Raw genomic sequence first — 14,303 nt, 5'->3', positions numbered from 1 at the left:
CCAAGATCAATATTGCTAAGTTCATCCTCTTCATTCAAAGTCAAAATCTCTTTTCCTTCTCCAGTTATAATAATCTCTTCAATTTCTTATTCATCTCATATTATTGATTTTTCCTTATCAATGATCTTTATATTAAAGTTTCTTGGACGAGAAAAAAATTCAATGAATTATTGTTGAATATATAATTTTTAGTATAATTTGTTTTAGAAATATATATAATTTAAACTGAACACAAGCTTTTTCCATATGCAGACCATCATACGTCAACGAAGGAATAAGATTTATGGTATTTTCCTGGAAGATAGAACTTGAACTGACGATATAGAGGATTTGAAAGATAAGAGTAATAAGTTCTTCAAGAAACTATTTTGTAGAAGAAAACAGGTTGACATTGATGCTCTTGGTGATATTCCCCTTCCTCAGTAAAGCCAGGAGGCGTGTAGATGCCACGTGGAGCCAGTCACTTTAGAGGAGGTTAAGAAGGCGGTTATGAGAATGAACTCATTCAAGGCGCTAGGTCCTGATGACATCCAGGCATACTTCTTCAAGGAGTATTGGAATTACATTGGGAAAGATGTCCATTGTAAGCCTGGCGTTTTTCGGGGGACATATGGATGCGTCAATTTTTGAAATTCTCATTGTGCTTATTCCAAAGCAGTGGCGGAACTTGAAACAAAATTTTAGGGGGTCAGATAAAAAATAATTGTCAAAATATTTTTTATATGGATTCCATTTAAGATAAGCTCGTCTAATCTCATCTCTCTGGTTTGGGTGATATTGCCAAATTTAAAGCCTTTTTTCAAGATGTCGTTCCAAAAAGTTAAGGTTAAAGTCATGAGATGTAACTTTTTGAACTTTTGAAAGTTATATCTCACTTTTTTCGTGATTCATTAAAGTAGAACTATCTACAGGTATTGATATTGTAAAATTTATATGTTCTCCTTCTTAAATATTAGCCTTTCTCTTAAAAAATGTATCAATTATTTGATTTTTCATTATTATTTTATATAAAAATTTAAATATATATCCTGTAAAATATGTAAAGAAAAAGTTAGAAGGATATATATTAAAATTTATAATATTTATTGAATTTTTTTATCAATTTATACAAATACAATAATATTAATATTGAATAAAAAAAATTAAATAAAATAAATAGTAAAATATAAAATAATATTAAATTAAATAAATAAAAAATATCTAACTTTTTATATTTGAACTTAAAGATAGAGAGAGTGTTGTTTATTGAACTTATTAGATACTTTAAGTCATAGTAAAGTATTTAAGTCAATTGAACTATTTTTTATCTTTTGAAAAACTACTACTAAGTTTTTTATAAAAAGTTTGGGGGGCCATGGCCCCCCCTTGTCTGAACTAAGCTCCGCCACTATTCCAAAGGTTGGGATACCCACATCTTTTAAAAACTTTAGACTTATCCGTTTATGTAATGTGATGTATAAGATTATTACTAAAATTTTATGTGAATCGGTCTTCGACCTTTTCTTTCTGACATCATTGGCCTACTTCAGGAAGGATTTATTCCAGGTAGGGAAGCAATAAATAATATTGTCATAGTACAAGAGATTCTTCATTTTATGAGAAAGACGAAATCCAAGAAAGGAACTTTAGCTTTTAAAGTTGACTTAGAAAAGGCATATGATAGAGTTGACTGGAGGTTCTTGGAACATTCTCTTCATAATTTTGATTTTTCTAGCAGTATAACCAGGTTGATTATGAATTGTGTGGTTTCTTCTTCTTTATCTATTTTGTGGAATGATGGTAAGCTTGAGAGCTTTAGTCTAGATAGGGGACTAAGGCAAGGGGATCCAATGTTGCCTTATTTATTTGTTCTTTGCATGGAGAGATTGGCCTGTAACATTTCGCATAAGGTGATTGAAGGAGAGTGGGATCAATTTCTGTATCTAGAGGGGGAGGGGGGAGTTTTCTTATCTTATGTTTGCGGATGATCTCTTGCTTTTCTACAAAGCTAAGAAGAGACATGTTATTATGGTCATGGAAGTCGTAAACACTTTTTGTAAAGCATCTAGATTGAAAGTTAACTTTCAGAAATCTAAAGCAATATGTTCAAAAAATGTTTTTAACATAAAGAAGGAGATGTTTACCACGGTATCATCTATCTGTTTTACTTAACACTTGGGTAAATACTTAGGTGTTAACTTGGGGCACCCGAGAGTGTCTCGGGTCTGTGCTATACAGACTATTGACAAAATTCAAGCATCATAGAAAGGGAGACTGTTGAATAAAGTTGGGAGATTATGTCCTGTTAAATCGATCATATCATCTATTCCTATTTATCAGATGCAATGCTTTCTTCATCCAGGCTATGCTTGTGAAAAGATTAATTCTCTCATCGGACAGTTCTTTTGGAAGGGTAATACTAATGAGAGATATCTCTCTTTGGCCAATTGAAAAATATTAGTTACTCCAAAAAATTTCGATAGTCTGGACATTCAAGATTCTTCTCTATTTAATGTGGCAATGATTGGTAGTTTTGCAAATGCTAAATTTTCATGACAAATTTTGGGTCCAAATTATGCTCAACTAATATCTCAAAAAGTCTTTGAGCTTAAAATTTTCTGTTTCAAAGATTGCATCTATTTGTTGGAGGGGCATTGGAAAAGTAATGCAGCTGTTGCAAGAGGGTTTGACTTGAAGCCTTGGTAACTTGGACCAATCGGTTTGGCTTGATACTTGGCATCCAGGAAGCAAAATATGTGATTATCTCCCTTTTGTCCATATCTCCGATACTTAATTGACTATCAAGGAGGTTTGGAGTGAATATGGTTGGCGTTTTGAGTGAATTGCGACACCATTATCAGAGTTAGTTCTCCACATGATGCAATCTTCCAACTGGTTTTGGCAGCACACAGTTGAACCTGGATGGGTTTGGATAGTAAATATTAGTAAAGGTTATTCAACCAAAGAGGGATATGCATAGTTACTAAAGAGGAGGATTCAGTGAAATGAGGGACGAAGTTGGAAATGGTTATGGCGGGCAAACGCCCCGGAGAAAGCGAAACTCCTGGCATGGTTTGCCATTCATGATTCCCTACCAACGGAGGCTTTCTGACACCAGCGTGAACTCTCTGAGTCGAACATGTTCCCTCGATGTGGTGAAAAGACAGAATCGGCAATGCATTGCTTGCTACGTTGTCGACAGGCGCAAGACATTTGGATGAGATTGGTAGAGCAGTGACGAGGGCAGTTTAATCGGAGTTCGGAGGGCTGGAGGAAGTAGGAATTTAAGGGTTAAGTTAGAATTTAAGTTATAATTTGTAAACCTTAAGTTAGATACCTAAATTCTAGCTTAGTTTATAACTTTAAGTTTTAAAATTGAGTGTCGAAGTTCTAGGATCGCCTCTGGCTTTCTCAGGATCGTATATATTATGTGTGTTGGGCAATATTAACATGCTAAGAACTTCCGGTTTTCATTCCATACATATATTTGTGATTTTTAGATGCAGGTCGAGAGGCACCTCGCTAGGCGTCTGGAGTTCCTGTCTCAGCGGGGTTGGGATGTCATGTTTTGGGTGTTTTGTTGTAGATGTATATTTTTGTATAGACTTCTCCCTTATGCTGTTTCGCTCTTGTACCTCACAAAGGCTTTTGATGGAGAACTAGGGTTTATTTTGAGTATTTTGAAAACTTGGGTTTTGTATATATACTTATGTAAATATTTTCTGGCCAGTCTTAGCTTCGCAGGTTGAGTATGAAGTTTGAATATTTGTATCCTTGACACTCTGCTCTTATTATATATATTTGTATACTTCACTACCTCTGCTTTACGACTTAAGTGTAACACTCTATGTGGTAGGGTGTTACATCCCCTGTCCTACCTCTTCAAGCAGTATATTGAGGACCCTAAATTCTTAACAATTGAGGATTCCAGTTTTAATGCATGAGATTGCTACTGTTCATATTTGATAGCTATTTATGATATGACAATTTTCTTAATTTTGGGTAATTGTAATCACTAAATATTCTGTTATTGCTACTACTTATGTTATTATTTTGCCTCTAACCTTCTTCTACCGGTCCTTTTATTCATGCCTTGGTGACAAAGGAAAGTAAATGTGATGATATTAGAAAGACATTTGATATGAACTTATATTATCTTGAAAGTTGTTGCAAACTTTTATTAATGGAGATTTCTTCCATACCTAGTTAATTTGAGGGTATTACATACCCTTCTTACATATTCCAATTAATTAATGACATGTGTACTCATTCATTTCAATCAGTAAATAAATTTTTAATTTTCAAAAATAAAAATTAATATATTTAATACATGTAAAAAATACTTTATATATATATATATATATATATATATATATATATATATATATCTTAATACGCCGTACATATATTTAAGTTTGGTTAAATCAAACCACCATATGTGATAAACCTTAAATAAATTATTTAAAAGAAAAAAAAGAATTAGAATTGGGCAACGTTGAATCTATGGAGAAAGAGGGAAGAACATAGAACCCTAATCCCCTTCATTTAATTTTGTCTTCTTCTATTTTCTATGTTCACAGAAAAAAATTCATTTTTTTCTTCCCTCTTCCTCACTCTCAAGAATATACCTTCTTGTCCCTCCTAATTTTCCAAAGTCGTCGACCTTGTTACTACAACTAGAACAATCAATTATTTTTTCTCATGTCTTCGATTCAAAGTCACCAACACAACAAAACTCTCTATCTTTGAACCAGATACGGTCACACTCTCTGCAGTTGCAAAATGTTACAAGTAAGTTACTCTTTGTTCTCTTTTTTTCTCTTATTTCATTCTTTCCATTGATTAAAATTAACACTGTTTGTCTGTTGCTAATAATTGGTATAAATGTGTTTGTTCTTTGTTATTGTTTATCATTTATAAAATTCATTTTGAAGCCTATTATCTTTTATTTTTTTCTCCAATTTTTTTCCTCGTTGAGTAATAATACTATTTTATTAATTTAAAATCACCAAAACAAAGAGTACTTCAACGAGTACTCAAAAAAAAGACTTAATAGTAGCCATTGTTAATAATCCTAAAATATAAATACAGATTATAGTACATATATAATTTTCATATTAATGATTATAAACCATTGTTTATGATTTATTAATTTATACCTGATTATATAGATGTAATGTTATTTTGACTGTTGAACAAATGAATAAAAAATAAAAGTAATTTCTAATGGTATACAAATTAACTAAAAATAGAGCAGTTAATTTAAAGTATTTCATAATATTTACTTGTATAAAATTTGCTTTGGACATACTAATTCAAATTAGTTATGTAGTAGTGATTATTGTTTAGTTAAAATTATTGGACATGTGATCTTTGTAATTACTTGTGATGCAAAATTATACTTGTGAGGTTTCTTGATTTTTATTTAATGGATGTATTGTCTTGTAATGTTTGAAAAGTCAATTGCTATTGAAATTCTTTTTGTAAATAATGTAATTAGGGATTACTTTTCTGTATTTATTTTAAGTGATATATACATTACAAAAATTGTAAGCATATCCTTGTTTTTTGTTGAATTTTATATAGTCTTCAATCAATATAAATGTCTTTGAATGATAAAAAATATTGACACATTCTATAAAAAATTGTGACATATCAAAATCCATTCTTACAAATAAAAGAAAATTCAATATTTCAAAATATAAATATATAGAATTGTTATAGATTTTAATTTATATGTAGAAAGATTCTATAAAAATAGATAGCTACCACAAAAAAGTCGCATTACAAAGTACTAGCACTAAAATAACTTATTTATATAATTTATAATTAACATACTTTATTTAGAGTTTTTTCAACTAATGCATTAAGAAGTAACATGTATTCTTATTTTTTAACTAAATTCTTGTTCTTTTCTTCAAATTTTTTGTAGTTCTTAGCAGCTTTGATAATGATTTTTCTTTTTAGATTGTATGACTTTAAAATCTAATCTATAGCAATGCACATCTTAGTTGCGTTATCAACCTTCAAATGATAAAACCAGCAGTAAGGCACATTCATGTAGTTAGGAATTAAACAATTAGGAATTTATCATATAATATAACTTATATAAATGATATAATCATCAATCCAAATGCAGTTCTTCATCAAAGTGGCTACTCAAATACTGCAATCAAAGTTACTTTATATTTTATATAAAAAAAGTACTAGTTAGACAATGTGACAAAAGAAAAAAGATTGCTTGACAAACTAAATAAAGATTTAAATAATTACGAGTCATTCTTTTGTCTCCCTATTTCGAGAGTTTCTAAAATGGGAAACTCAGACACCTTATATCTAATCGTACTCTCAAAATCATAGAAAGAGTCATGTTGAAGCATCCCTTCAAAGGTACAAGGCTAAATAAGTAGTTATGTTTTAATTAGTATTTTTATAAATGGTAAAAATTATAAAAATTATATAAACGAAGATATAAAATTTATGCTATAAATGTTTGAATATAAAAATGATGTACCTGTTGCTTAATGTTGAATATTTTTCGGGCTTTCTTCTTAGAATCCAAATTGAAATCCAACAAAATTACTTGACACTTATTCATGTCGAAGATAACAAGACATCAATGGAGATTATCTTCATTAATAGGCACACAAATCTGTACACATATACAAGAATTAATTATTTTTTATTTTTGATAGTTAAAAAATATAAATTACTTAATGAAGAGTATGAAAATTTTTATTACAGAAGTGTCTTTAATATGAAGTCTCATATAGTTATAAGACTTATTATCCAAAATAAACCTATTATTACAATATTCAACACTTTACATTTTGATGAAAAAAGTTGTCAAACCAAAAATAATTATTTTATTTATCAAGCATGCATAACAAATAAAGAAACACATATTTATTTGGTAGAGATGAAATAGTATCATATGATTTTATTACTGTTCTAAGGACTTTAACTTTGTCCATAAATGCCCTTTTATAATTCTCTTGAGCTTGACTAGTTAGGATAGTTTTTGACAATGTGAAGAATATAATTTTGTCAATGTTAAATTGCCAAATTAATGTTAGATATAAATATTGCACCCAATGATGATGAAAATTATATATTTCTTTTGGTGCGAAAGATTTCAATTTATTTATATAATATAAGCATTTAAAGCACTAATATTACCTTATATGAACAAATGTGATAAATATTAAGGATTATTGAATTATTAATGGAAGGGATTTATTATGAGTTACGTGTGGCTCATCAGAAAGGCTGTGGGAATATACTAATGTCTTAAAACTCTGGAACTAGTCTTTTTCTCATCATTTAGCATAGTGCATATATGTCTAGTATCTAAATGCATATTAAACATGGTTAGATAATGATAATGATGATCATGAGATTGGATTGGTATCTAAAATTAAATCAACTAAATTTAATAGTACATATTAATTTACATTTTGGTCAATCCAATCCTTTGAAATTAGGTTAAAAAAAGAATCTCTGGTTGCATCAAATTTGCATCCTTTTGCTAATATCTCTTGCCTACAATTGATTAAATATAAAATTATAATCTATCATTGTTCTTCTCATATGCTTATAAGATGACAAAGTACAAAGACAATATTTTTTCAAAATAAGTTACCTCCTAAACTCATTATCTTTATTTGTTCCAAATATGTAGGTTACAACCATGATTTCAGTGTCATCTAATTTCATGATAGTTGACGGTGCAAATAATACTGGTAGCCATTATTAAAAACAAAAGATAACAAAAACTAAGTCACCAAATTTAAAATAACTCAAGAATTAAAAATTTTTTAAAAGTGTTTGGATGAATAAAACTTAAGCAATTGACACTCATAAATGGAGCTTCAACCCCAAGATTTTTCGGTTAGATTTTTGTAAACCTTGGAGTCCTTTGGTTTATATGATAGCCAGTGGAAGATGCATTACTCAGCAATGACTTGACAACATCAGTTGGTAGAGTATCTGCTACATTAAATTGTTTATCATGTACTTTTTTGGATGACTGGGTGCTAGAAATTTGGGATTAGTCTTCTTCACATTGAGAATAGATTTTTTTGTCAAAAAAAGCCTTTTTAATTGGGGGAGTGACCAAACTTTTCATTATCGTGTCTGTCATTGCTTAATCAGAAGAAAGGATTTTAAAGGTGTAACACCCTATCACACTGAACTTTACACTTAAGCCATAAAGGTGGTGCGGTATTACGACATCTAAAAATAAAATATATACATAATAATAGTTGAAAGAATTTAATAATCGAAGAGCCTTGAAGGAAAGCTTAAGCAAAATCATGATAAGAAAAGCGCAACGCTCACGTAACAGAATCCTGCATACGAAGAAAGGTAAAGACACATATATATAATAAGAATGGAGTGTCAAAAGATACAGATATGATGCTCCGGGCTGAACCTGGGAAACCAACGCCGACCAGAGAATATCACAGACATATATATACATAGACATCCTAAAAGTACTCAAAATACATGACATAAAGCATATCCAGAGGAGATGTCTATCCACATATCTATATACATGACAAAATACAAAAGACAATATCCCCTCTTCGCTTGCCAAAGGAAACTACAGACGCCTAGCGAGGTGCCTCGACCTATATCTGAAAACGACAACATCTGTAACAATATATAATGGTAAAATCCATTTTGGTGTCCAAAATTTTTTTCTATTTTATCCTTCTTAATAACTATCTCTTAGTTACAGAATTCCCACTAATTCATTTTCATTTACGTTCACATCAATGTAACTTCTATAATTATTTCACTAATAGGATACTAATTTCTCCCGTTAATTTCTCTCACTTCACGTTACTGCATAATACTCCAGTATAGGTCAGTTACAGAATTCCTACTACTTCATCTTTATCTATAATAACTAATAGGATACCAATTTCTCCTCTTAATCTCTCTCACTTCACATTACTTGTTATTCCATAAATAGAAAAAATTTCTTCATTTCTCATCCATCATCTCCTGCATCTTTCTCACTTCACCTAAATATAACGTAAAACCTACTGTAATTTGCTTTTCGTCATTAAATAAAAGTGTAAAACTATGTTTATATGTTTCTTTGATTAATTACAGTTGACAACATACCTATGGAAGATTCACGTGGAAGTGGTCGACGAACTTGACAAGACTATACTAAACAACGAAGAACACAATATGAGCAAAAAACAGTGGCAGCAACACCTTGCCAGGAGGCGAGCCAGTAACCGAGAGAGTATTAGACGAGAAAAACAGATCGATACATCGAGTGTACCAACTAATATGACAACACTATTACAATATATCACAAATATACCCGTTCATCAATACTCTGTATTAGGTACTCTAAGTTATTCTTCCCATTAATAAATTTATGTTGTTAGTTTATCATTTAATATGAATTATTTTTTACAATATATCTATGTTACTGTACTCTTAGTACCAATTATGTATAATTTATCTCTTGAGTGTACCCTTAAATTATCAAATTACATTATTTTTATCTTAATAATAAATTTTCTAAATATACAGATACTCACAATAACAGTAAAACTGGTTCAAGTAATATACCGAACGGTCCAAATATGGGTAGGAATCCTATATATTTATATTTATTTAATTAATAATAATTTATTTTTTCTTAAATTTTGATTCAATAAATTTTTTATTATTGGCCTAAATAATATTATTATAAAAATAAATAAAATGTTCTCGCCGTATCATTATAAAATAAATTTATATTAGATATATGTTTAATAAATAATAATATAATTGTAACTTAAATTTTTTCAATGTATAACAAAAAAAATTAGTTGATCATTTTGATATTTTTTTATACTTTTCCTTCTAAAAAATAGATATATCAATTTTTTCACTATATAAATTTAAATTGATAAATTTACTATTTTTAATATAATTATTATACTATCAGTTTAATATAATTTTTATATTCACGAATTAATTATCTCTAAAGAAAAATTATACACCGTAAAATATAATCATTTAAAATATATTATTTTCATTTCAATAATATGATTGCTTTTATTCAGATGCTCATAATAATAGTGGTCCAATTAATATCTAATAGAATTTTACATTTTATATCTTTTTTAATATTCTACAATTTTTTTAAACGTTTTATTTAATACACAAAAATGTTCAAATATTTTTAATAAATATATATAACTTTGTAAATTATAAATGATAATTTTTTCACTTAATAAATCTATTATACGGTTACACTTGAATCGTTTTTCAAATGGTAACTTTTTACAGGAACTCAAATGGCCTATCATGTATTTGTATTTTACGGTCATTATCTTCTGTATTTAGTTATTCATAGTTTGGATAATTATGATATTAATAGATATTCTACGTATTTTATTACTTCTAATCAATTTAATTTTGTATGATTTGTTTCTTATAAAGTAATCTCATACTGTACAAACTTAATTCATTGAACAATTTTATCATTTTGTTAATGTGTTCTTTTTACATACTATCAGAAATTCATAGAAATAGATCTGATCAAAACAGTAGATGAGAAAAAAAATATAATTGGTTAGTATTCTACTTTTTTTTTATATATTTAGCATTGTGACACAATTTTAATAGGTAAATAAATTTATAAAAAAATTATTATTTTATCCTTATATGTTAGTATATTAATGTATTCATAGTAAACATTAAGTGTGAGTATAATTAATGTTAAAAAATTTATTTATTTAAGATTATTACAAGAACCAATTATTAAAAAAGAGTGACAGTGCCTAGCAAAAAAAATTAAAATCTATATACAAAAAATTTTATAAAAACCAAAATGATACTTAAAATATTTATTTTACAATTAAAATGAAAAATATGTAAACTTTAGCGAAAACGAAAAAATAGTTAATTTAAAAAAATTTATATTTTGTTGAATCATTTTGTTATAATTCACGCAAATATGGCAAAATAAAATAATTAAATAAAATATATTTTAGAAAATAAAATGAATAGTAAAAATTAAAATGATAACTCTAGGCGAAAGCATACAAAATAAAAATTATTAGAAGTAATAGAACAAATAAAATATGAACCAATATTATCATCATGTATTGTATTACTTCGACCAGTAATATCTAAACATTTAAAAAAATGAAACAAAACATACAAATTAAAAAATTTAGCCAAAAGTAAAAATTGTCATACCCTATATAAGATAATTAACTAAAAAATGCTATAAGACAACTGATGCAACTGAAAACTTTATACAAAAAAAATTACGATATATAAAGATAGCATTTTTAAAAAAAATTTATTTATTTCAGACTCAAACTATATTGTATTGACTATTTAATCTAAAAAATAATCCATAACAAATATAATGTTAACATATAAACAAAAACATATAATGAAACAAGGAAATAATAAACATTTAAAATAATATAATGTTGTTATAAATCGTATGTGGTTTTAATTTGGTTATAATAGTTTCGAATAAAAGGTTTTAAACAAAATAATTTTATTAAAAAAGAATAAAACTATTTTGCTACACAATAAATAATATTTCTTTATAATTAAAAGAATAAAAACATTTATTTAATGAATAAAAAAACATCTTTATAAAGAATAAAATAAAATATTTAATAGTTAAAATTTTTAAATACATCTGAATAACAAAATTTGAAAAAAATAAAGTGAAACAACATCACAATATTATATAGTGTAACAAAGTTAAAAAAATATTGAAACATCACTTAAATATTTGATAGTTACTTATCTCTTTTTTATGATCACTATAATGGAAGTAATTCTTTGTATTTATGATCAACAAAGAACTATTTTTTTAGTTGTTACTAAATTAATCATTTTATAATTTTCATTATGAATGTAACCAAATATATATAAATTTATTATGAGTATAGAAATTAGACAAAATGTTCGAGTATCCCATAATTGTGCTCGAAATTTTCAAGAGGATGCAACAATAATTCGAACCCCGCTACCAATTCCAAGGACATGTCATTACTGTAGCGCACGCCTATTTCACCGTGAGACATTCGAGATGTGCTATAATGGGAGAAAAGTCTCTTTTTTTCGAGTAAATGCTCCTCAGAAATTGCTTGAAATCTTCTTGGACCCCTCTGCAGAAGAAAACCATTTTAGAAAACATATTTGTGGATACAATCATGTATTTTCCTTAACTTCGTGTGGTGTGCACATAGATGAACAAATGGCTATAAGAGGTCGTGGTATATATACATTTCGTACTCAAGACTCAATATATCACAGTATAGGGGAATTTTATCCGGATCAGGGCACGCGACCACATTTTTTGCAACTGTACATATATGATACTGAGCACGAGTTGCAGAATAGGATGATGTAGAACACACAACTACATGAAACATTGGTTTTCAAGTTACAACAATTGTTACACCGCTATAATCCTTTTCTCCATATGTTTTGCCAGCTTGCACAACGGTCAGATGTACATGAGTGTAGTTTGGTCATTAGAGAGCGACCTGCTAATCAGCCACAATGTAGTCTTCCAACTGCGTCGTAGGTAGTAGCTATAATGGTTGGTGATGACGTTGAAATAATGATTCGTGGGCGAGATATTAAGGTGCAAACTCATGCTAGTAGCCTACGAAGGATTCAGGAATTCGTTGGCTATTATGATCCACTACAATATCCTTTTCTTTTTCCATTTGGAACTCATGGATGGGATATCAATACTCGAAGTCAAAGTAGCGGCAAAGTATCATACCGAACATATAATAGTTATATGCTCCAGGTACAAACCCCCATTTCCTACGCAGTATAAACTTCAATAAAATTCTGCCAAAAAATTGTTCAATATATCTAATTTTTTTTACAAATTCTTAAAAATTTGTAGATCCATTCCGATGATCATTCCACCGTATTGCAAGCTGGGCGACTACTACAACAATATTTTGTTGATAAATATGTAAAAATTGAAACCGGAAAGTTAAGATGGGTTCGAACTAGACAGAAGAAATTACGGGCTGAATTATACCAAGGCTTACAAGATGCCTTGCACACAGGAAAAACCAATGCAGTTAAACATTGTTGTATCTAATTGCTACTTTGTAAATCATTAAGAATTACCCAAAATAATTATTAAAACTAATAATATTTCTCTCTATATTTGTTTTAAGAAAATGTTGGAAGAAAAAGAACAATATTACCATCGTCGTTCATTGGTAGCCCTCGCGACATGACCCAACGATATGAAGATGGAATGGCGATAATTCTTAAAGAGGGAAAGCCAGATATTTTTCTCACAATGACATGCAATCCATCTTGGACTGAAATAACTTCAGAACTTAAACCATTTCAAACTCCACAAGATCATCCAGATCCAACAACAAGAATTTTTTGAGCCAAATTTGAACAGCTGAAAGAGGATGTAATTACTAAAGGTGTCTTGGGAAAGGTGAAGAGCTATATTTATGTCACTGAGTTTCAAAAAAGAGGGTTGCCATATGTATATATGTTTCTAATCTTAGAAAACAATGACAAGTTAATTGACCTAGAGCATTATGATAGTTTGGTACGTGCAGAGATACCATCTAAAGAAGTAGAACCACACCTACATGATGCAGTGCTAAACCATATGATTCATGGTCCTTGCGGAACACTTGATCAATCTTCACCCTGCATGAAAAATGGCCAATGTAAATGCAACTACCCAAAAGAGTTTGCAGCAAAAACACGAAGAGGTGACGACTCATATCCGCAATATAGGCGACGATTCGACACTCCAGTACCGATTAACCAAAATGTCACAGTTGATAATAGATGAATAGTTCTGTACAATCCTTGGCTACTACTAAAGTATGATTTCCATATTAATGTTGAGATATATAGTAGCATCAAGAGTATAAAGTATCTCTACAAGTATTGCTACAAGGGTCCAGACCGGGTTGCAATAGAATTTCACAACAGTTCTAATGTTGACGAGGTCCAACAGTTTGTTGATGCAAGATGGATTGCTGCTCCAGAGGCATGTTGGATAATATTTAAATTTAACCTTTACCGAATGTATCCATCAGTGGAAAGGTTACAAATTCATTTGCCAAATCAACATCAAGTGAGCTTCTATGATCACTAAACCGTTCCTGAAATACTTAATGATGATTATTTCTCTAGAACAATGCTCACTAAGTTCTTTGCCCTAAATTGTGAGGAGAACCAACAATCTAGATATCTTCTGTATAGGGAAATTCCAGAGTATTACACTTGGCACAACAAGGAAAAGGAATAGCGTCGGCGCAAGACACAGAGGAGAT

Source organism: Arachis hypogaea, chromosome 10, assembly GCF_003086295.3.
Source record: "Arachis hypogaea cultivar Tifrunner chromosome 10, arahy.Tifrunner.gnm2.J5K5, whole genome shotgun sequence".
Taxonomy (NCBI): domain Eukaryota; kingdom Viridiplantae; phylum Streptophyta; class Magnoliopsida; order Fabales; family Fabaceae; genus Arachis; species Arachis hypogaea.
Note: the sequence above shows the minus strand (reverse complement) of the source record.